The sequence below is a fragment of the Pongo pygmaeus genome, chromosome 8 (genome assembly GCF_028885625.2).
Source record: "Pongo pygmaeus isolate AG05252 chromosome 8, NHGRI_mPonPyg2-v2.0_pri, whole genome shotgun sequence".
In the NCBI taxonomy this organism is placed as follows: domain Eukaryota; kingdom Metazoa; phylum Chordata; class Mammalia; order Primates; family Hominidae; genus Pongo; species Pongo pygmaeus.
Genome location: NC_072381.2, coordinates 145,845 through 168,493, shown reverse-complemented (window position 1 = coordinate 168,493; position 22,649 = coordinate 145,845). Strand labels below are relative to the sequence as shown.

The window sequence follows — 22,649 nt, the reverse complement described above, 5'->3', positions numbered from 1 at the left end:
CTAATGGTAAATAACCTCCTCTCAAAACCTATTAAATTTGACATCAATGGAAAGCCCAAATAAATTTTTCTCATTTTTTTTGTATTGCAATAACTGAGCAGTGAAAGTAGGTATATTTTATATTAATTGAGGAAGGGCTCCATGTCAAAATTCAATAGAAAATTAAGGACCTGCTCTCTAAAACAGCATTTCTCAGACATACTTTCGAGATAGAAAAACAAGCAAGAGGCAGATAAACCAAGAATCTACAAGAAGAGAAAACTAAAAAATTCATAATAGCTTTCAAAAGTTGAGAGAGCTTCCCCCATGCTTAGCCCTCAATTATCCCGTTGCAGCATCACTGCTAAGTGTCAGGATGATCTCAATCTGTGGGTGCTACCACTCGATTATTTCTCTCTTTACCACATGCTTCTCACAAAATGGTATTATTTTATGTTAGATGACGGCACACCCAGTGGAATGCTGAAGCCTTAGCATTTAATACAGCTTTCCAGAAATTAGCTCTCTGAATCCAAATTGAACTTATACAAGATTCCTCAAGACAATGACTTCCCTTTCCAAGACAGCAAGAATATTTTAGTGTTGGAGTTAATTCCAAATATTTTCAAACAATTTTCTCCATTACGTAAGTATTAAAATGAAGACCTGCAGGTGCCCCGCCTCCAGTGCTCCTGCCCCTGAACCAAGTTATCTTCCTAATGTGAGCTACCATAGTGACAGCAAGAAAATGAACCAATTATCTATGCTTGTTCTCAGATTACTAGCTGTCATTACCAGTGAGTTGGCATTAACCAGAACTTCATAGATAGAATGTTTTGATTGCCCGGAGTTTCCTAATACTCCTGTCTTTCATAAGCAGAGTGGGCATAGTTTTACACTTTGTTAATATTACGTACTTTTGCAGACTTATAAAAGTGCATTGGGAAAATAAAGGAATATCACTATAAAGATTTAAGAAGTTGATGGGTTTTAGGGAGACAGAGTAGCATAGCAGATTACAGGTATGGTAGTCATACATTGGAATTCAGACCAATTTGATTACGTCTCTATGAACTTGGGCACCAGTAACTTAACCCTTCTAAGTCTATTCCCTTATTATAAATTGTTACAATGACACATCCCTCACGATGCTTTTGTGAGGACTAAATGGGATATGCAAATTGCCTAGTACGTCAGATGCTCAAAAAGTGACACCTTTAAAAAAACAGGCCGGGCAAGGTGGGTCACACCTGTAATCTTAGCACTTTGGGAGATCGAGTCAGGTGGTTCGCTTGAGCTCAGGAGTTTGGGACCAGCCTGGGTAACATGGTGAAACCCCATCACTACAAAAAATTAGCCAGGCATGGTGGCACAGACCTATAGTTCTAGCTCCTGGGGAGGCTGAGGTGTGAGGATCAGTTGAGCCCAGGAAGTGGAGGCGGCAGTGACCAGAGTTCTCGCCACTGCACTCCCTATAGAATGAGACCCCGTCTAAAAGCAAAACAAAACACAAATAACACAAATGGTGCTGCCACAAACAACTCTCATGATTAAACCCAGCTTCCTAAAAACTGCTTACAAAGTAGACTCATAAAGCAACCTAATGTATACAGCCAAATTAAAATGTATACAAATCAGATTATCTTGCTATAAACCAAAATATGTTCCCAATTTTTAAAAATAGCCTTTTTAACCCGAGTTATGAGAGCTAATATTATATGACAAGCTCTCAACAGAAATCCTTTGAATTTTTTAATATCTTTCATGGTCACATGATAAATGTTTAAACTAGGAATGAAGATCTTTTGCTCTTAACCTATATTTTAAATTAACATAACATGCAGACCAAACCACAGAGAACAAAAAACTAAAAATTTAAATTGGATCTACCTTTCATTTAAATGCTCAGATAATATCTGGAGAACACAATATATGTTTGATATTTAATACAGCTCTACTTTTCAATAGAGTACTTTAAAAGTTACCAATCATAATAAACTTGCTTTTAAAAACCCTCAGGTTGTTAATATAGTAAAATCTCAAAGTTACAAATTGGGATAAATTTTAAATCATCAGTGGTAAGACTTTGCAAGTAATCTTAACACAAATACGACTTATCTTAATTCATACACTGTCCTACAGTACCCAGGTCGGAGTGCAGTGGCTGATTTAGCTCACTGTAGCCTCAAACTCCTGGGCTCAAGCAGTCCTCTTGCCTTTACATTTTATTGTGCTTGCTTCAGCAAATGTGTTACTCTGAACTGTAAACTCTACAATGGCAAGAACCCTCCCCATCTTGCTCGCCTCGGCATCTAAGATATGGCACATACCAGAGTTTCGATAAATACCAATGTATTAATAAATGGGGTCAAGATAATAAAATTGCATATATTCTCCTTATATGAAAATAGACAATATTTTAGTGTGATCTTATGAAACAAATTATGAAGTAACTTGAACTATAAACGCACTGATGTAAAACTAGTTTACCTACTATACCTAAATATTAAGTTTACAGAAAAATGAAAATACTGTGTGTATTTCAGCAAAACACATTTTCCAATTAATGTGTAAGCTAATGTGGTCTGTAAATATATTCCTCTCATCTCTGAAAAACAAACAGATCGAAGAGTCTATATGATTCCTTTAAAACTCTGATACAGCAGTATTCTATTACTTTTGTCATTTCTACTTCTTTAGTTTTACATAAAAGTGAGCAAACTTTTACACATTTATGAAGCAAACACTCTGGACATTTGCAGATGTTACCAACATTAAATGAAATGTGCCACATACTCAGTGCAACTGTAACTTTACAATTACTTAATAGTGTGAATAGCTTAAGTATGTGCACGTAAGGGTATTTCTACTTCTATCTGATTGAATACATTTTAAAAGAATTTACCCAGCACTTTAATTATGAAAATATTTTCCAATATGCTAAATTCTCTTTAAAAGAAAACTGAGATAAAAATCAGGAAATTACTGCTGAACAGGAAAAATATATATGCAATGAAAGATTAAATATCTAATTAGGTTATTTGTTGAATTAAGTTAAATATTTATGTCTAATAATTTGCCAAATTTCTCTCCTAAGACCTAATAATGGATTACACAAACACTAAAAATATTTTTTATTTTACAGATTTCTTTGCATTTGCAAATAATTTTGATACTAAAACTTCTATAGCATTTCCATGATACAAACTAAATAACTCTCTGGATTTTCTAATGGAAAAACAGTAACAGCAGGTGCACACACACAAAATCTTTCCTTAAGCAATAAATCATTTCTGCATATGTTTTTAAAACCACAGCTAAGCCATGATTATTCAAAAAGACTACTGTATTGGGTATTTTGATTTGGGTTCTTATCTCCCTCACATTACCTTCATTTCTATCATTGACCTCTTATCCCAGAGACTCTCAAACTTTTATGTTATACAAATCACATTCTGTTTCAAAAAATATCTCACCCACTTCTCTTCTGTTTCTGCGTGTGTGTGTGTGTGTGTGTGTGTGTGTGTGTGTCTGGGACGGATGTAATTAAGGGTGTGCTACAAGGTGAACCTTCCGTAATTAAAAGGAAGACTGACTGCTATGCTTTTAAGATGACAATGTGTGGCTGGGCACGGTGGTTCATGCCTGTAATCCCTGCATTTTGGGAGGCCAAGACGGGCAGATCACCTACAAGTTTGAGAAGAGCCTGGCCAACATGGCAAAACCCCAACTCTACTAAAAATACAAAAATTAGCCAGGCGTGGTGGCTCCTGCCTGTAGTCCCAGCTACTTGGCAGGCTAAGGCATGAGAATCACTTGAACCCAGGAGGTGGAGGTTGCAGTGAGCCGAGATGGCACCACTGCACTCCAGCCTGGGCAACAGAGCAAGACCCTATCTCCAAAAAAAAAAAAACAAGGACCATGTGTAAGTTTAAGTTGGAGAGTGTACCTGTAAGTAACTTTGCACAGTGGCTGACATACAGTAGACAGACAATACATGATACATTATTATTATGGTCCTCATTTATGTTATAAAACTGTAGCTACTAAACATTTCAAAAGTGGAGACTAAGAGAAGACAAAACACTGAAAACCTGAAGAACAACCTCCAGGTCACTAATATCTGCACAAATCACTGTATCAAAGCAGATTTACATTTGTTTTGAAAACTTGATAATGGCACTGCAAGTAACTGAAAGTATATAAGAGATATTGGTAAAAATTAAACTCACATATACTGAATTCCTAGTAGAAATGTTGGTGAGGGTTTAATGAAGATCAAATGAAGAGAAAACACCAGTTTTCCTTTATTCAGAAAGTCTATCTGCTTCAAGCAAATATAGAAAATGCAACCTGAAGCAGTTATGGACAGAGTGCCAGATATGAAAAAAAGAAAAATATTAACGTAAAACCAATGGTTAAAATAAGAACTCTCACACTGTGTATTTTAGTTATTTGTATTATTCAAATGAATTAAAATAGATGAATAATAATATCATTCATCAAAGTAATGATAGGCCAGGCACAGTGGCTCATGCCTATAGTCCCAGCGCTTTGGGAGGCCAAGGCAGGCGGATCACTTGAGGCCAGGAGTTTAAGACCGGCATGGCGAAATAGAAAAATTAGCCGGGCATAGTGGCGGGCGCCTGTAATCCCAGGCTGAAGCAGGAGAATCACATGAACCCAGGAGGCAGAGGCTGCAGTGAGCCAAGATTGTGCCACTGCACTCCAGCCTGGGCGACAGAGCGAGAGTGAGTGTCTCAAAACAAGAAAAAAGAAAATTCAGTGTTAAATCCAATTTAAGGTTTTCAAACAGTGAAAAGTTTTAACTATCATAAGGCTAAGTCTATTTTCTCTTTTTTTTTTTTTTTCCAAGATACATCCTCTTTGCTGAAATGTAATGATGTTCTCCATGTAGAATTCAACTGAAGGACAAGAAAGTTACCAAAAATCTGACACCAGAGGGTTAGGGCTTTAAGTAAGCAAGTTACAGCAGCATTTGATACTTTTATAGCAAGTATTAAAATTCTTAGTTAGGTCCCAATAGTGTCTCAATTAAGGTATGCCAAAGAGTATGAATGCCTCTATTATACACTACTGTAACAACCCTAAGAAGAAAAAACTCAGAGGGTTACCGAAGGATGAGAGTCCAAATAAACATATGTCGTTCATTGAAACATGCATGACATCCATTCAAAACGCCAGCAGGGCCGGGTGCGGTGGCTCACATCTGTAATCCCAGCACTTTGGGAGGCCAAGGCAGGTGGATCATTTGAGGCCAGGAGTTTGAGACCTGGCCAACATGGCAAACCATCTCCACCCCGGCCCCCTACTAAAAATACAAAAAATTATCCAGGTGTGGTGGCACATGCCTGTAGTCCGAGCTACCCGGGAGGCTGAGGCATAAGAATCGCTTAAGCCTGGGAGGCAGGGGTTGCAGTAAGCCGAGATCACACCACTGCACTCCAGCCTGAGCGACAGAGCAAGACTCCATCTCAAAAAAAAAAAAAAAAACGCCAACAGAATGGTATTCAGTATGAATGAAAGAACTAAATTTTAACATTTTAATTGACTTCTTTTTATGAAGCTGGAAGCTCGTACATGTACATTTATTTAAACACCTCACAAATGGTAATTGCAAAAATAAATTGTCCAATTTAGAGACTGTAAAAGGAAGATTTGGTTTTCATATGAGCAATCTCTATGGGGGAAAAGCACCATGTGAAATACAGAAATCCTTTAAGTCACAGAGTTAAGCAAGACAAATATTTTGATTCTGTCATAATCACATCCCATATCCTCTGATCTCTGATTCTCTAGCCTGGTCATCTTATAAAGATGAGTCAACCAAAAATAACAACTATAATGTAACCTGTGCCAATTAGTCAAAGACAAGGCAAATTAAATGCCTCTACAGACATTCATATTTTTTCTCCTGCTTGTAAAAAATAAGACATTCAGAAAAACCACAAAGATGACCCTGCCTACCAGAAAGCACTCTAACTTTTCAACTTTCAAAATACAACCAACACTATCTCCCTGATAACATCCAACCATTAATTAAAATCAACGACCTCAAAAATCTGAAAACGTTGTGCACACCATAATTACTAAGCTAAAATTACTATATTTCTCAGTTTACAGGAAAACAAGTAAACATTTACTTTCTGCTTTTGGACAAACAGATTAAATTATTTTTAAGAATGCTCTTGCCTCCATATGACTCAGCTTACTGTGGGATGCAGAACACCTAAGTGAGGCAGACCAAGGGCTCTAGACCTCCCTAAAAACCCAACCTGCACCACTCCCTCCTACCAGCAGGGCCCTGAATGGGCCACCTGGGTATCTCCTCCAGGCTCACAGATATTCTTGACACCAGAAATCATGTACACACCGTATATGACCCAGGGTACTACGTACCCTGGATATGACAGCGGGTACTGTGTACACAGTACATATGACACTCGGTAGTAGGTACGCACTGCATCTGACACTGGGTACAGCTTATGTGACAAGGATAGTGCATGCATGGTGCATATGACATTGGGTACTATATATGCATGGCATATGACATTGGGTACTACCTACACACCATATATAACACTACGTAATGTATACACACTGTACATGCCACCAGATATATATACAAAACACAGATAACACCACGTAGTGTATATACACTGTATATGACACCAGATACTATATACCTAACGTATATGACATTGAATACTGCATACACACCGCATATAGCAGCACGGTACCGTGCACATACAGCACAGAACACCGGGAACCGCGTAAGGGCTGTATATGACACTGGGTGCTGCATACAACAGTGTGAAAGGATACTATGTACACACCATACATGACCCCAAGTACTGTGTGCACACAGTATATGACACCTGGTACTATACACACCGCATATATGAGACCAGGTACCACATACACACTGTATGTGACACCAAGTAAGGTAAATATATTCAATACTATCCAGATACTATATACACTCGTATATAACATGGAGTACCACACACACAGCTCATATGGCAGCAGGGTACCATGCACATACTGCACACAATACCGGGGGCTGAGTGCACAGCCTAAGTGAGGAAGATACATGTACACACCGTGTATGATAGCTGGTACGACACCGGGTACTTCGAGCACACTGCATATGACACAGAGTACACCCCATATATAATCCCCGGTACTGCGTACCCACCGCATAGGACACCGCACTGCACAACGAGCACTGGTACACACGAATAAAACAGGTACAGCGGTCACTCTGCAAAAGACACCGGGCACGGCGCACACATCGCCAGCTCCTCCTCCTCCCGGCTCGGGAGAAAAGCGCGAGGGGAGACTGCAAGTGAAAGTCCGGGTCCCGGCGCCCCCCCTCGTCCCAGCCGCGTCCTCAGCAGCTTCTCCCCGGAGCTCTGGGGGGAGGAGGGCGGCGGACCCCGCAGGACCGTCCTGGAGGTCCGCGAGGACCTGTTGAGGCGGCGGCCTCGCTGCCGGGGGTCGCTCACAGCCCCGGGGGACCGACGAATCTCCGCCCCGGGCCGCGGGGCCAGCCCTGCCCGCCGCTCCGGGGCTAGCACACGACGTGCCGCGCCGACAAACGCTTCCTCTTCGCCCGCCACACGCCCGGTGCCGCGTTCCCCGCCGGCCCGGACTGCGCACGGGCCCAGGAGGCCTGACCGAAAGAGGGGCACGGGGCCCGGCGGGCGGTGCTCACGCGACTCCGCGGCTTCCCGGCCCGAGCAGGCCCCGCGCGGTCCTCCGGGGCCTCATCCCGGGGCCTCCTCCGCGGCCGCCCAAGGCGAGTGGGCGCGGGCCGGCAGCCTCCGCAGGCCCCGCCGGCCCGGCCCGCCCCGCCATCCACAAAGCTCCCCGGCAGCTCGGAGCTCTTCGCGAGCGGGCGAGCGACCGTCAGCACCCACCGGTGCCGCCGCCGCCCCAGAGGCCGCGGCCAGGCAGGCTCCACCGCGCGGGCCGCGCCATCTCCACGGACGCCCCCGCCCGCCCCGCCGCCCCGCCGCCCCGCCGCCGAGCTTTCCCCACCATTATGCTCCGGCTCCTCTACCGCCGCCGCCGCCGCCGCACCCGGCCCTCCCCTCCGGTGCCGCCTCCTTCCCGCCGCCCGGCGCCTCTCGGGCCTGAGCCGGCGACGGGCGCGGGGGGCGGGGGGGACGCTCAGGCCGCCTCCTCCTCCTCCCTGCCGGCCTCCTCCCTCCTCCCCGGCTCCCCCCCGCCCGGACCCCGCCGCCGGCTCCGCGCGAAGGGCTCCGGGCTCGAGGGGCGCCATGTTTGTAATACTCCACCTCAGAGAACGCCGCGGTCGCGCCTGAGCGAGGGAGGCGAGGCGGCCGGGTCGCCGCGTGCGGGGTGAGGGCCGGGAGGGCACCGCCACCCGCACTTACTCGCGTCTACCCGTGGCGCCGCGGGTCTGCGGGGCCGGAGCGGGCGGCGGGAAGTTGGGCGCCGCCGCCCGGGAAAGTTGGGTCCCCGCGAGGCCGCGGCAGCCGCTCACATGGCGATGCTGCGCGGGGCGGCCGCTCGGCCCCACCGGCCCCTCGGCCCGCCCGCCCTCGGAGTTTATTGTGTCGGGTCGAGGCGCCCCGCGGCCGGGCCGCGCACTGGGGGCTCTAGCGGCTGGCACCGGACTTGCGCGCGGCCGGCCCGGCTCGCGGCCGCCTCCCGCCCGGGGCCGGAGCCGTGCACGCGGCTCCTACCTTCCCCACGTCCTGTCCTCGGCGCCTCTATCCGAAATTTGTTGGAGCATATTCCTCTGTCTCCACACATGCACTCCGTATCCACACACACGTGAAGGCTACGTACGTGCAGGCGCGCTGGAGCCGGGAGCGGGCGCCGAGGCCGGGGCGCGAGGGGGCATCGTCAGGCGCCGCCGCAGCTCAGCCCCGGGTGGACCCGGTGCCTGCCCCTGGCTCTCGGGGTCCGGAACAGCGAAGTCTGAGAAGTACGAGTGCTTCTCTTAACAACATTGTTTAGGTAGTCTGAACAGCCCTTTACTCCTGTCATCAAAAAGAGTGGTGGGGATACGCTAAGTTCCCCGTTCCATCTCTGCGCAAACAGGACTGCGAAAAGAACAGGACCACCCATCAGCAGCCCTGCAAGAACACTGCAGATTTGCGCGAGAAGTAGGTTATCTTCTATGAAGAAGAATTCTAGACCTAATCAGAGACGATCCCTTAAAACTGTGGTTTAAGACAGGTTCGGAGATAAGCATACTTTGATAGCGTTCACCTGTTTTCCCTGAGGACCTTTCGCCACTGGGAGTCGGGGAACACCTGTCAGAGTCCTCTCTGAAATTCGGTGAGTACAGGACAGCGAGATGTTTTCAGGGAGACCGCATTCTCATAACTTTTACTACAGTATAGTGTTATAATTGTTCTGGTTTATTATTAGTGTTGTTAATCTCTCATTGTGCCTGACTTATAAATTAAACTTTATTATAGGCAGGTACGTATAGGAGAAAACGTAGTGTAAGTAAGGTTCAGCACTACCCCGAGTTTCAGGTATCTTTTGGCCATCTTGGCACGTGTCCCCACCTGAAAAATCATTAGGAAGAGACGGTTGTAGGAATTTGGGGATTCTGATAAAATATATCAATCTGCTTCTACAGCTGGTTTCTAAGACTGTTAGAATTTAGAAATGGGTGGTACTTGAATAGGTCTGTGATATACACTAGTCAAATAAACACAATCTTTCATGCTATTCATAGCCCTCAATCTGATACATCCCAGAGAGTTTTTGATTATCTCAAAGAACATCACAGAATAATTTTAATTCATTTTAAGAGTAAGTATATATCGTTAAAATTTAGTAGAGAGGTTAAAACGTGTCAGAAGAAAAGCAAGCCATGCCTGGCTTGAAAGTTGGGACAGGAATTCCAACAATGAAGCTTTCAGTGAGTCACCTTTTTAAAAAGTCTGTTACTTCATCTGTAAAATAGAGGACTGCATGGTTCTGTGTATTTTACAGAAGGCACTCGAGTAAGACAACATCATATCAATAAAGGAAGCTTACCTTTTAGGAAAGAAGTGGCAGCATAACTCCACATTTTTTTCCAGTTATACTTTGTAGGGATCATTTTAAATTTTATACCCAGATACCATCTCTCATTCAACCTAATATAAGTTAGATAACTTACCCTGATTTTCCTGTTGGTTTTGCCTAGAATATAACCCTTGGCTCTATTTTCCAAGTAAGATGGTATTTATCCACTAAGATGAATACGAATATCCCTCCCCACATAAAACGCAAAAGCCATGGATAATTTGCAAAAGAAGAAATAAAACTATTAATAAATACTGACAGCTATTCAAATTCACTAGTAATGACACATTCAAACAATATAACATTGCTTTTCTTCAAAAGACAGAATTCTTTTCCAGTGATAATGCTACTGAGGGTTAGCGAAATGAACGCTTATATACACTGCTGGCAGAAAATTGGGTTGATCTTAACTCTCTTGAAATGCATACCAAGAGGCCATTAAAACAGTTTGATTTATCTCATTTGCCCCTCAGCTGAATGACTGTGTGTGTGTCGGTCTGGGGGCCAACAGTTTGAGGGTTGGAGGAAGCCCAGAAGACCAGTAACTAATTGCTGTGCTAGTATCTTACATGACAAAGCTATACTCTTTATAGAATTGAATACAGACAGATTTTTACTTCTTGATTCTCCTTTTTGGATTGGTGAGTTTCAAAGTGGGTGCCACTGAGCCCTGGGGCTTCTCAGAGCTGTCGGGGAGCTGTCTCTGCAGGACCAACACGTGGGAATACCCCTCCCGCCCCCAATCAGAGAGCACTGCTCTATTTTCTAGAATGAGTGTCCAGATCAGATTTCATTACCTGGCTATTGGGACAGTATAGTGTGTGTAAGATAATAATTGCTCAAACTCATTTGACATGAGTTAGGGTTTAGTCTCATTATTTATTTTGTTAAATATCAGGAAATACTGTGGAAGAAAATGTTAACTGTAACTGTAATAAAGTGTGGACTGCTGCAGATGGCTGTGAGTGTAAATGTCACAGCACCTTTATTGGCCCATGGCCTCCAGAGCCGCTTCCTGATGCGGGGCAGCCCTCAAAAATGTGTGCCTAGTGAGTGTCATCTCTTACACATGCTACAGCCCCCCATCCTCAGACCCCCAAGAAAGCAAGAGGATAAGAAACATTCAGTAAGAGACAGATGCTGAAGTGAGCAGTCATGATCTAGCCACTCCACAAGGTTAGTTCGTACTGCAAAGGGAGACTTTCTCAGAGACCAATAAAATATATATATATAAAATATATTATATAATATATATTATTATATATATTATTATATATAATATGTTATATATAATATATATAATATAATATAATATATTATATATAATGTATTATATAATATATTATATTATATAATATATATTTTATATATATATATATATTTTGAGCAGCAGCAAGATTTATTGTGAAGAGTGAAAGAACAAAGCTTCCACAGCGTGGAAGGGGACCTGAACGGGTTGCCCCAATAAAATATTTTCTAAGACTATACAATGTTCTTTGATTTCATTCCATGCCTTTCTGACTTCTGATTACAGTTTTCCATAGTCTTTAGTATTAGATATTAATGTTTTGAATATGATTGTCGTTTCTCCTTATCTTCTCCTCTATTAGATTAACATTCTGGCATATAAGTTACTATATAACAAGTTTATTAACGTTGCTTAAGGATTTTCAGTCACCTGTGGATGCTTTTAAAAATCATGTTTTTGAAACTAGAAAGTTGTGGTCCGAACTCTGTAACAGCAGTTACCATTCACTGATGCTGCCACCCTCTGTGGCTCAGACTGAAACTGCTACTATCCATATTTTAATTTTAAAAAACTTTCAGCCAGGAATAGTGGCTCACATCTATAACCCCAACACTTTGGGAGGCCGAGGTGGGAGGTACGCTTGAGGCCAGGAGTTCGAGAACAGCCTAAGCTACATAACGAGGACCCACCTCTACAAAATTTAAAAAAAAAAAAAAAAAAAGCCAGATGTGGTGGCTCACTCCTGTAGTCCCAGCTACTCGAGAAGCTGAGGGAGGAGGATCGCTTGAGCACAAGAGGTCAGGGCTGCAGTGAGCTATGATTGCACCCCTGCACTCCAGCTTGGACAACAGAGCAAAACGTTCTCCAGGAGAAACTGTCAGTATAAGAAATCCATTTCCATTGAAAGCCATGATTCCTCCAATACTTAAGTGGCAGTTTTTTACTACACAGCAACTGAGGAGCTGAGCTGACAGTTCTTGCCAGGCCTAGTTCCAGTGCCTGTGGGCCTTGAAACCCAGGCTCCGGGCATCTCTTCAGGGCTCCATAGCTCTGGCTCCTGAAATTCAGTTCCCCACTTCTGTCCATGAATGTACACTATTTGTCAGAAGTAGGTCCTCCCACACCCAGGTTAATATGCTTCATAACATTTAAAGAAAAGTAGGATCCTGTCTTTTCAAGGGCAACTCATCACACAAGATGGAAAACAGATGTTTGTGTATGTGTGCGCCTTCTTTCCTTCAAAATTGTGATTCTGACCTTTTCCCTGTCTCCCTGTTCCCTGTTTTCCTTTTTTTGAGATAGGGCTCACTCTGTCACCCAGACTGGAGTGCAGTGGCACCATCTTGGCTCACCGTAACGTCCACTCCTAGGCTCAAGCGATCCTCCCACTTCAGCCTCCCAAGTAGCTGGGACCACAGGTGCATGCCACCACGCCCAGCTAATTTTGTATTTTTGGTAGAGATGGGCTTTCGCCATGTTGCTTACACTGGTCTCGAACTCCTGAGCTCAAGTGATCTGCCCGTCTTGGCCTCCCAAGTGCTGGAATTACAGGTGCGAGCCACCGTGCCCAGCCCTGTCTCTCTTCTATAGCATGATGTAGAAGAATATGCACTAGTGCACCTGAGTCCAAATTCCAACTCACTGTGAGACATTCAAGTGATTTCACCTTTTTGAACCTTGGTTTCCCTGTTTTTCAGGAGTATGATTTTCTAACATCAGATTGCTTGGATTAGAGTCCTAACTGCACCATTCTCTAGCTATTGACCTTGGACAAGTAATTTACCAATTTATGTCTCATTTCCCTCATCTGTAAAATGGGAATAATACACAATTTCATAGTGGTAATTGAGAGGATTAAATGAGAAAATGCATGTAAAATTATAATACTGCCTGATTGGAATAACTGTTCAGTATTAGTGGCTACAATTATTATTATCTGTAAAATGGTAATGATGAATATTAAATGGGCCAAATATTGTGAAATGCCTGACACAAAAGGAGCTCCCCTTCTACCACGTCCCATAGTCGAGCACACAAAGTGAAGACATCTAAGGACACAAGAATGTACGTGATTAATCGCAGGTACATCTCCAATTCCTCATTGCTCCCCACAGATCCAGCAGCCCAACCCAGGCTGGATCCTGGGGATTTCCTCCTGGCTTTTGATCTTTAGCTCCAGGTGAATTGCCATTATCTGGAACAGAAGAAACAATTTCAGCCTGTGTTGACTCTCTTAGGTTTTTTGTTTGTTTGTTTGTTGTTTGTTTTTCAGAACTGCAGTTCCAGCAGCCACTTCCCCAGACTCTGCTTCTGACTAGTTATGTAACTTTTGGCACGTAGCAACCTCTCCCAGCTTCAGTTCCCTTCTCTGTAAATGATGGAGGTTTACAATTCGCACAAGGTTCCCATTAGTACTAAAATTCTATGAATTCCAATGCTATACCGGCCTCTGTTCCTGGAAATCCTGTTGTTTCTGCTCTGTTCTTCAAAAGCTCTCTTATCAGATATACTTTCTGGCCTATTTCTCTTTTCCCCTGGCTTCCTTTCTTCCCCACTGCACTTAATGATGCTTGGCCTCTCTGCAGGCACTATCACACCAGTGCTTCCCTGTAGAAAACTTCTTCCCCTGGGATGGAAGCCAGGACTCTTTAAGAGACTTATTCTTGGATTCACAATATACAGAGGCATGGGGATAATTGCTGTTATATCTTGAGAAGTTATTCTCTTCTTCATTTAAACATTTAAAGTACCAGAAAATTCAAACTTACATGTTTATATACTTCCTCCAGCCTCTTGTCAGGGATACCTTTCCAACATCTTTTCACTTTTTAGGAAGGACAAAATTTAGTCATAGGTTCCACTCTCAGCTTATGGAGAGTTTCATGCAGTGAACTTACGTTAAAACAAAAAGAGGCACCTGCACTTGGCCATCATTGCTAAGGTCTATACACACATGTCAATGATCATGTCTGAACACAGAGCTGTGAACTTGCCTCTTCCATGTTACATTTTACAGAAATTCCCTTCCCATTGCCACCTATTTGTGGCAATGGCAAATGAGAATCTGTGCGGGAATTTTTTTACTTTCTTTTTTGAGACGGAGTCTCGCTCTGCTGCCAGGCTGGAGTGCAGTGGTGCAATCTCAGCTCGCTGCAACTTCCACCTCCCAGGTTCAAGCGATTCTGCTGCCTGGGCCTCCCGAGCAGCTGGGACTACAGGAGCGCGCCACCATGCCCAGCTAATTTTTGTATTTTTAGTAGAGACGGGGTTTCACCATGTTGACCAGGTTGGTCGCTATCTCTTGACCTCGTGATCCGCCCACCTCGGCCTCCCAGAGTGCTGGGATTACAGGCGTGAGCCACTGGGCCCGGCCTTTTAGTTTCTTTAAAACCCAGTACTGTGGTATATAGCATTTAAGATTTTCATTCTCTTCCTTCGGCTTTCTCACAGTTGTGATTACTCATGTTCCCATGTAAATTAATGTTTAAGAAATCATCACAGTATTTACCACTGATGCCTTTGGAATTTTATCTTGTTCTAAAGGATTCTCCCTTTTGTTAATTTTCAGAAAAGCTTTCTTTAGGTTTGGTTAATTGGCATAAAATTAAAACTGATGTTATCTTCTTGTATGTTTTAGGTTTTTAATACAAATAAAGCTGAGAGAAATTGTAAAAAGGCTGATGGGATAGGAACATTTAAATAAATAAACATTTATAAACACTTATAAATAAATAGTTCATAGGAAACTGTCTTCTAGAAGTAGTAAAGTATAAAACGCCCATTTGTATTCTTCTTTCTATTATTTAAAGAAAACTATGTCTCAATAAATTGTCCAGTGATAAATCCCTTAAAGACCTAGAGAAAAATATAGTAAACACATTAGCTCTCCCAGGGGAAATGGTAGAAAGTAAATATCTAGGAGAACAATAAAATGAAATGTAAATAATTACAGTGCCAAATTATACTTTCTACAAAATAATTATATTTCAAAAATATTTCCTACATTATTTGGCCATTGTCTCTGCATTTACAGTTTGATTGGTTTCTTTTGCTTATGTGCAGTATTGAGATAAAGTCAAAGAAAAGTTGGAGGCCAGTCATGGTGGTGCGCACCTGTGGTCCCAGCTACTGTGGAGGCTGAGGCAGGAGGATTGCTCAAGCATAGGAGTTCGAGGCTGCAGTGAGCCATGATTGTGCCACTGCACTCCAGCCTGGGCAACAGAGCAAGACCCAGTCTCAAAAAACACACCAAAAAAAAAAGGAGAAGAAAGAAAAGCTTCAGAGGGCACAACTTCCTTTTTTCTTTTAACGTAACTGCACTGAGAATTTCAAGCACAGGAAGTTCTACATCCTCAACTACCATGCGTAGAAAGCAAAACATAGAAAGCAATGCATTTCTTTCCGCATTGTCGCCTTCCTCCTTCCATCAGTCAGTCCGCAGTCCCTCTTCTCCAGTGAAGCCTGGTGTTAATTTTCCACGCACAGTGTTATTCGGGGGCTGATTATCCTTTCTTATTTGTATTCATTTCTTTTTTTATACCTATTTTGAAAATTAATACAGAATATGGGCAAAGAAGCTAAAAGAAAAAGTGAAACTCAGCACATTTTTAATTTTTTATTAGTAATTGCATTTTTAAAAAAGGGCAGTTGCTGGAAGAGAAGGTAATTTAATATAGATTACAGCAAGATTTAGGGACAATTATAGAATTTCTTATATATTTGCTAATAAATGAATGCTAATTATCTTTTATGTAAATGGCATTTTATGCCAGCAAGATGTTTTATATATATATATGCACACACACACGCTAAAATTTATTTAGCACGATGGCTAAATAAATTATGATTTATTCCTATGATAGGATTTATGTAACTATTAAAGAAGTTGTTTATAGAAGTCTTTTTTAATGTTAAGTGCAAAACTAGGATTAGGATAGACGTTAAAGAAAAGGATCATATAGTATAAAAATAAACATGTATATTAGTAGAAAAAGACCACAAAGTGTTATGAAAAAATACTAACTATATTAATCTCTGGCAAATAAAAGTATTTGTGTTTTACTTTTTCTTTTTTATATTTTTATTTTCTTGAGTCATATTCATATTTCAATTATTAAAAAAATGTTGTTCTAGAAATTGTGAACCAAAAGTATCTGAGACAGGTCTCAATCAATTTAGAAAGTTTATTTTGCCAAGGTTGAGGACGTGCCCATGGCACTGCCTCAGGAGGTCCTGATGACATGTGCCCAACGTGTTCAGGACACAGCTTGGTTTTATACATTTTAGGGACACATGAGACATCAGTCAACCCGTGTGAGATGTACATTGCTTGGGTCTGGAAAGGCAGGACAACTCAAGTAGGGGCTTCCAGGTCATAGATAAGAGACAAATGGTTGTATTCTTTCGAGTGTTTGATCAGCCTTTCGCTGAGATACACAATTTACACGTGAGACGTGGATAGACAGATAGTCACTTATGCCTTAGTCTGGCTCAGCGACTGCATCTTTACATAAATGATAAGGCAGAGGAAGCAATCAGATATGCATTTGTCTCAGGTGAGCAGAAGGATGACTTTGAGTTCTGTCCTTTGTCCCACACCTGTGAAAATAAGCTATCAATTTACCTTGCCAGGGTAAAAATTCAACAGAATGGTTTTAGGGTAAAGATCTTGAGCCCCTTCCCCCAAGGAATTTCCTTGTGAGCAAAATTGTAAGGTATGTAGCTTTTTTATCTTTGTGGCTATCTTATTTGGGAATAAAATGGAAAGCAGGTTTGTGTGACACAGTTCCCCAGCTTGACTTTTCCCTTTGGCTTAGTGGTTTTGGGTCCTGGTATTTATTTTCCTTCCACAAAGTGAAATGTTGGATTTTAGCAGACTTGCTGTGCAACTTTAAGTGGTATTTGTTTAGCAAGCAACTAAACGCAAAAGTACCATTCAATGCAGGTAACAGAACTTTTTATTTATTTATTTATTTATTTATTTTGAGACAGAGTCTCACTCTGTTGCCCAGGCTGGAGTGCAGAGGCATGATCTCAGCTCACTGCAAACTCTGCCTCCCGGGTTCAAGCAATTTCCATTCCTCAGCCCCCCGAGTAGCTGGGATTACAAGTGTGCACCACCACACCTGGCTAATTTTTGTATTTTTAGTAGAGACAGGGTTTCACCATGTTGACCAAGCTGGTTTTGAACTCCTGACCTCAAGTGATCCACCCGCCTTGGCCTCATAAACTGCTGAGATTACACTCAGGTGTGCTGGGCCACTGTACCCGGCCCAGAAAATTTATTTTTAATTAAATATTATATTCCTATGAATACATTTATTCTGTTAAATGAAGAACAACTCTACTGTTCATAGTAATATCAAATTGAAGCCATTTTCATAGGTCAAAGAAAGTGGATACTGGCATTTTCATATGGTTCAACCTCATAGCATTGGTTTTCACATTCTCTGACTGGGATTTTAGAAAAATAAAAGCAAAAGTGAAGCCAGACATAAGTGTGTTCAGTAGGAATATGGTAATCCAATAGACTAAGTGGGAGTCCAATTAGAAGAACTGCTCATGATAGCATTTCATGTAGGTTTTCCCTCAAATTCAATCAACTTCTAGAAGTCAGTTGTATTAGTCCACTCTCACACTGCTATAAAGAACTACCTGAGACTGGGGAATCTATGAAGAAAAGAGGTCCAATTGACAACAGTTCAGCAGGCTTAACTGGAAGCGTGGCTGGGAGGCCTCAGGAAACTTACAATCCTGGCAGAAGGACAAAGGGGAAGCACCTTCTTCTCATGGCGGCAGGAGAGAGAGAGCCAAGGGGGCAGTGCCATACACTTTTAAACCATCAGATCTCATGAGAACTCACTATCACAAGAACAGCAAGGGGGAAATCCACCCCCATGATCCAAATATCCCCCACTAGCCCCTCCCTTGACACATGGGGATTAAAACTTGATATGAGGTTTGGGTGGGGAAACGGAGCCAAACCATATCATCAGTTCCATATTTTATATTAAGAGTTATAGTGACGTTGAACTCATATTCCTTGTGGAGGTTAAAAACTCTTTATATGATGGTGAGAAGTTTTAGTTAGAAAATTTATTTCTTCTATAAATTTATCTTTGATTATTAGATCCCTTGCACAATAAGGACCTGTATTCATTAAACTAAAATAAAATATTCTGAGAACTGTATGGTGTGACTAAGCTTTTACCATTCCAGCTCATTTAATCCTTACCAACTGATAACTCTAGTGCCCACATTTTACTCATGAGGAAACTGAGAATTAGAAAGATAAAATATCTTGCCTAGGCTCCCACCTGACAAGTGACCTATCCTAGGCTTGAGTCCAAGATTATCTACTGACAGATCTGAAGTCTGGACTTTTAATTACTATTCCTATTCAAGTCTGTCATTTCAGATGTATCACCCAATTAGGAGCACATTGTTTAAAGTCTATACTTGTAATGCCACACACAGAAAATCTCCTTGGCTTGTATTAAAAATTTATATTTTGTCCATCAGAGCAATCGATTTAAAAAATTTTAAAAAGAAGCACGCACTAAACCAAGGATTTTAGATATGTGAAAAATTCTAAAACAAGCAACAAATAAATCCAAAATATTATATTCAGATGAGTCACTCAAAGTGAAAAAAAAAAATCTTCCTGTTGGCCACCTAGTGTTTAAGAGTGTGGAATTCACAGCTAGGCCCATCGTGGTTATTATGTCTATTAATTATTCCAGGAGATCCAATTACTCAGATTCTTTTATGGCAAGACTTGGCAGATGAGGACAGATAAAGAGAAGGAATTCAAAAGTATGGTCAGGTGTGAGACTTACAACTACTATATTCTTTTAATTATAATTCTTTTTTTTTTTTTTTTGAGATGAAGCCTCTCTCTGTTGCCCTGGCTGGAGTGCAGTGGCACGATCTTGGTTCACTGCAACCTTCACCTAGGCTCAAGTGATTCTCATGCCATTGCCCCCAAAATAGCAGGGACCACAGGTGTTAGCCACCACACCCAGCTAATTTTTGTATTTTTTGGTAGAGAGGGCGTTTTGCCATGTTGGCCAGGCTGGTCTCAAACTCCCGACCTCAAGTGATCTGCCCTCCCCAGCCTCCCAAAGTGCTGGGGCTACAGGCATGAGCCACTGCACCTTGCCTATAATTCTTTATCAAAGCATTTGCATTAAAATTCAACTTGTATGACGCTTTTATATTATAACCTGAATTGAAATATTTTTATTACTGTTAATCTTATAACATGACATTAATTTTTGTTAGTATGTGACTGTGTGACATAGCCAATTTCCATGCTAGAGAATTTGAGTCTACATAGTTTTCCAATTGCTTATGTGATGTTATATACATAATGTAAAAATTTCTTAAATGTGAAAATAAAAGCAACAAAATAAGCTAACTTTAAAATGAAAGGTAAAGTCAGAAGCAATTTAGTACACTTGCAGGGTTAAGAAAATTCATTAAAATCACTTTTTACCTATAAAACTCAACTTACTAAATTTATGTTTAGATATTGACATAAGCGTGTTGTTCCTACATCATAGAAAAGAATGAAGAGTGTTTTCCTTCGATATGTGGATTTTACAGAATATTTTGGAACTGTAGGTTCATTTGTCCCTTCCCTCCTTCCTTCCTTCCTTCCTTCCTCCTTCTTTCCCTCCATGTCTCCTTTACCTCATATAAATATATTCCTTCTTCCTCTCTGTGGAGTTCATTCTCCCTTTAAACTTTATTAGCTAGATCACTGTGATCGTCCCATAATCTGTATTCCTAAAATACTAAAAGTCAAAAACATATACTCTAGCAGTTGACATCATGCATAATAGAAGTGAAAGAGGTCTCCAAACATCCATTGGTCTAGAATTTTGCCTTTTGCCCCTTTGAAGGATGGAAGGAAACTGGGTCTTTGATAACATCACTGAGTCTGAAAGATCCATCCCAGGAGTTGGATATAAACTGAAGCTGGACAGACATCAATCGTTTTTATATATATTCGGGAGTTTAGAACTGATAGGTCTTCTTGTTGGATAAAATTGGGGAATCAAGGAAATGAAGAAATTAGATATAGCTCCCAAATTTTTGGACTGAGTGAAAGAATAGTGTCATTTTTGGAAATGGAGAATATTTGGGGAGGAACAGGTTTTAGAGCAGAATCAGGAATTCTATTCCTGATGTTAACTTTGAGTTATACTTAAGACATGCAAGAAGAAATATCAGATAAGCAGATGGGTACAGATATAGTAGTCAGGAGCTTAAGAGAAAGGTAAAGACTGGGGACATGCATTTGGGAATCACCAACATTTAGTTGTTACTTAACATCATTGGACTGGATGAGGCTGTCTTTAGAGATTATAGACGGGGAAAAGAAAGACACCCAAATAAAAGCCCTGTTTGATCCCTACATAGACTAGAAAGACTCTGCAAAGAAGAACAAGAAGCTGGCTTGTGCTGGGTCCAGTGGCTTATGCTTATAATTCCAGTACTTTGGGAGGCTGAAGTGGGAGGATTGCTTGATCCTGGGAGTCTGAGGCTGCAGTGAGCCATAATCGTGCCATTGCACTCCAGCCTGGGTGACAGGGTGAGACCCTGTCTCAAACAAAAAAATAAACCCAAAAAGTTGGCTTGTGAAGAAGGAGGAAAGCTAGTTCTGTGTGGTGTCATCAAGAAGTGAGAAATGAAAATGTCTTGATCATAGAGCATGATCTGATACTTTAAAACTTGCTGAGAAAATCCTTAGAGACCTACAAAGAGACTAAGACTCCCACACAATAATAATGGCAGACTTTAACACCCCACTGTCAACATTAGACAGATCAATGAGACAGAAAGTTAACAAGGATATCCAGGAATTGAATTCAGCTCTGCAGCAAGCGGACCTAATAGACATCTACAGAACTCTTCACCCCAAATCAACAGAATATACATTCTTCTCAGCACCACACCGCACCTATTCCAAAATTGACCACATAGTTGGAAGTAAAGCACTCCTCAGCAAATGTAAAAGAATAGAAATCATAACAAACTGTCTCTCAGACCACAGTGCAATCAAACTAGAACTCAGGATTAAGAAACTCACTCAAAACTGCTCAACTACATGGAAACTGAACAACCTCCTCCTGAATGACTACTGGGTACACAACGAAATGAAGGCAGAAATAAGCGTTCTTTGAAACCAACGAAAACAAAGACACAACATACCAGAATCTTTTAGACACATTTAAAGCAGTGTGTAGAGGGAAATTTCTAGCACTAAATGCCCACAAGAGAAAGCAGGAAAGACGTAAAATTGACACCCTAACATCACAATTGAAAGAACTAGAGAAGCAAGAGCAAACATTCAAAAGCTAGCAGAAGGCAAGAAGTAACTAAGATCAGAGCAGAACTGAAGGAGATAGAGACACAAAAAACCCTTCAAAAAATCAGTGAATCCAGGAGCTGGTTTTTTGAAAAGATCAACAAAGATAGACCGCTAACAAGACTAATAAAGAAGAAAAGAGAGAAGAATCAAATAGATGCAATAAAAAATGATAAAGGGGATATCACCAGCAATCCCACAGAAATACAAACTACCATCAGAGAATACTATAAACATCTCTACGCAAATAAACTAGAAAATCTAGAAGAAATGGATAAATTCCTCGATATATACACCCACCCAAGACTAAACCAGGAAGTTGAATCTCTTAATAGACCAATAACAGGCTCTGAAATTGAGGCAATAATTAATAGCTTCCCAACCAAAAAAAGTCCAGGACCAGACGGATTCACAGCCAAATTCTACCAGAGGTACAAGGAGAAGCTGGTACCATTCCTTCTGAAACTATTCTAATCAATAGAAAAAGAGGGAATCATTTTATGAGGGCAGCATCATCCTGATACCAAAGCCTGGCAGAGACACAACAAAAAAAGAGAATTTTAGACCAATATCCCTGATGAACATCGATGCAAAAATCCTCAATAAAATACTGGCAAACCGAATCCAGCAGCACATCAAAAAGCTTATCCACCATGATCAAGCGGGCTTCATCCCTGGGATGCAAGGCTGGTTCAACATATGCAAATCAATAAACGTAATCCAGCATATAAACAGAACCAAAGACAAAAACAACATGATTATCTCAATAGATGCAGAAAAGGCCTTTGACAAAATTCAACAGCCCTTCATGCTAAAAACTCCCAATAAATTAGGTATTGATGGGATGTATCTCAAAATAATAAGAGCTATTTATGACAAACCCACAGCCAATATCATACTGAATGGGCAAAAACTGGAAGCATTCCCTTTGAAAACTGGCACAAGACAGGGATGCCCTCTCTCACC

At 41.5% G+C, this 22,649-nt stretch overlaps 1 protein-coding gene across 22 annotated transcripts in view; it reads right to left on the bottom strand.

The window, feature by feature from the left end:
* Positions 1 to 8,942, bottom strand: part of ZMYND11 (zinc finger MYND-type containing 11) — a 114,938-nt gene extending 105,996 nt beyond the window's left edge. For 3 of the 22 annotated variants that reach the window (XM_063669480.1, XM_054437206.2, XM_054437217.2), the window contains exon 1: positions 8,821 to 8,942. The gene's annotated coding sequence lies outside the window, so the exon portion shown is untranslated. Of the gene's footprint in view, positions 1 to 1,356; positions 1,466 to 7,198; positions 7,809 to 8,043; positions 8,196 to 8,303; positions 8,655 to 8,714 lie in introns of those variants that run through there. The other 19 variants (XM_063669478.1, XM_054437208.2, XM_054437219.2 and 16 more) reach the window with 11 other exon arrangements.
* Positions 8,943 to 22,649: the final 13,707 nt, after the last annotated feature.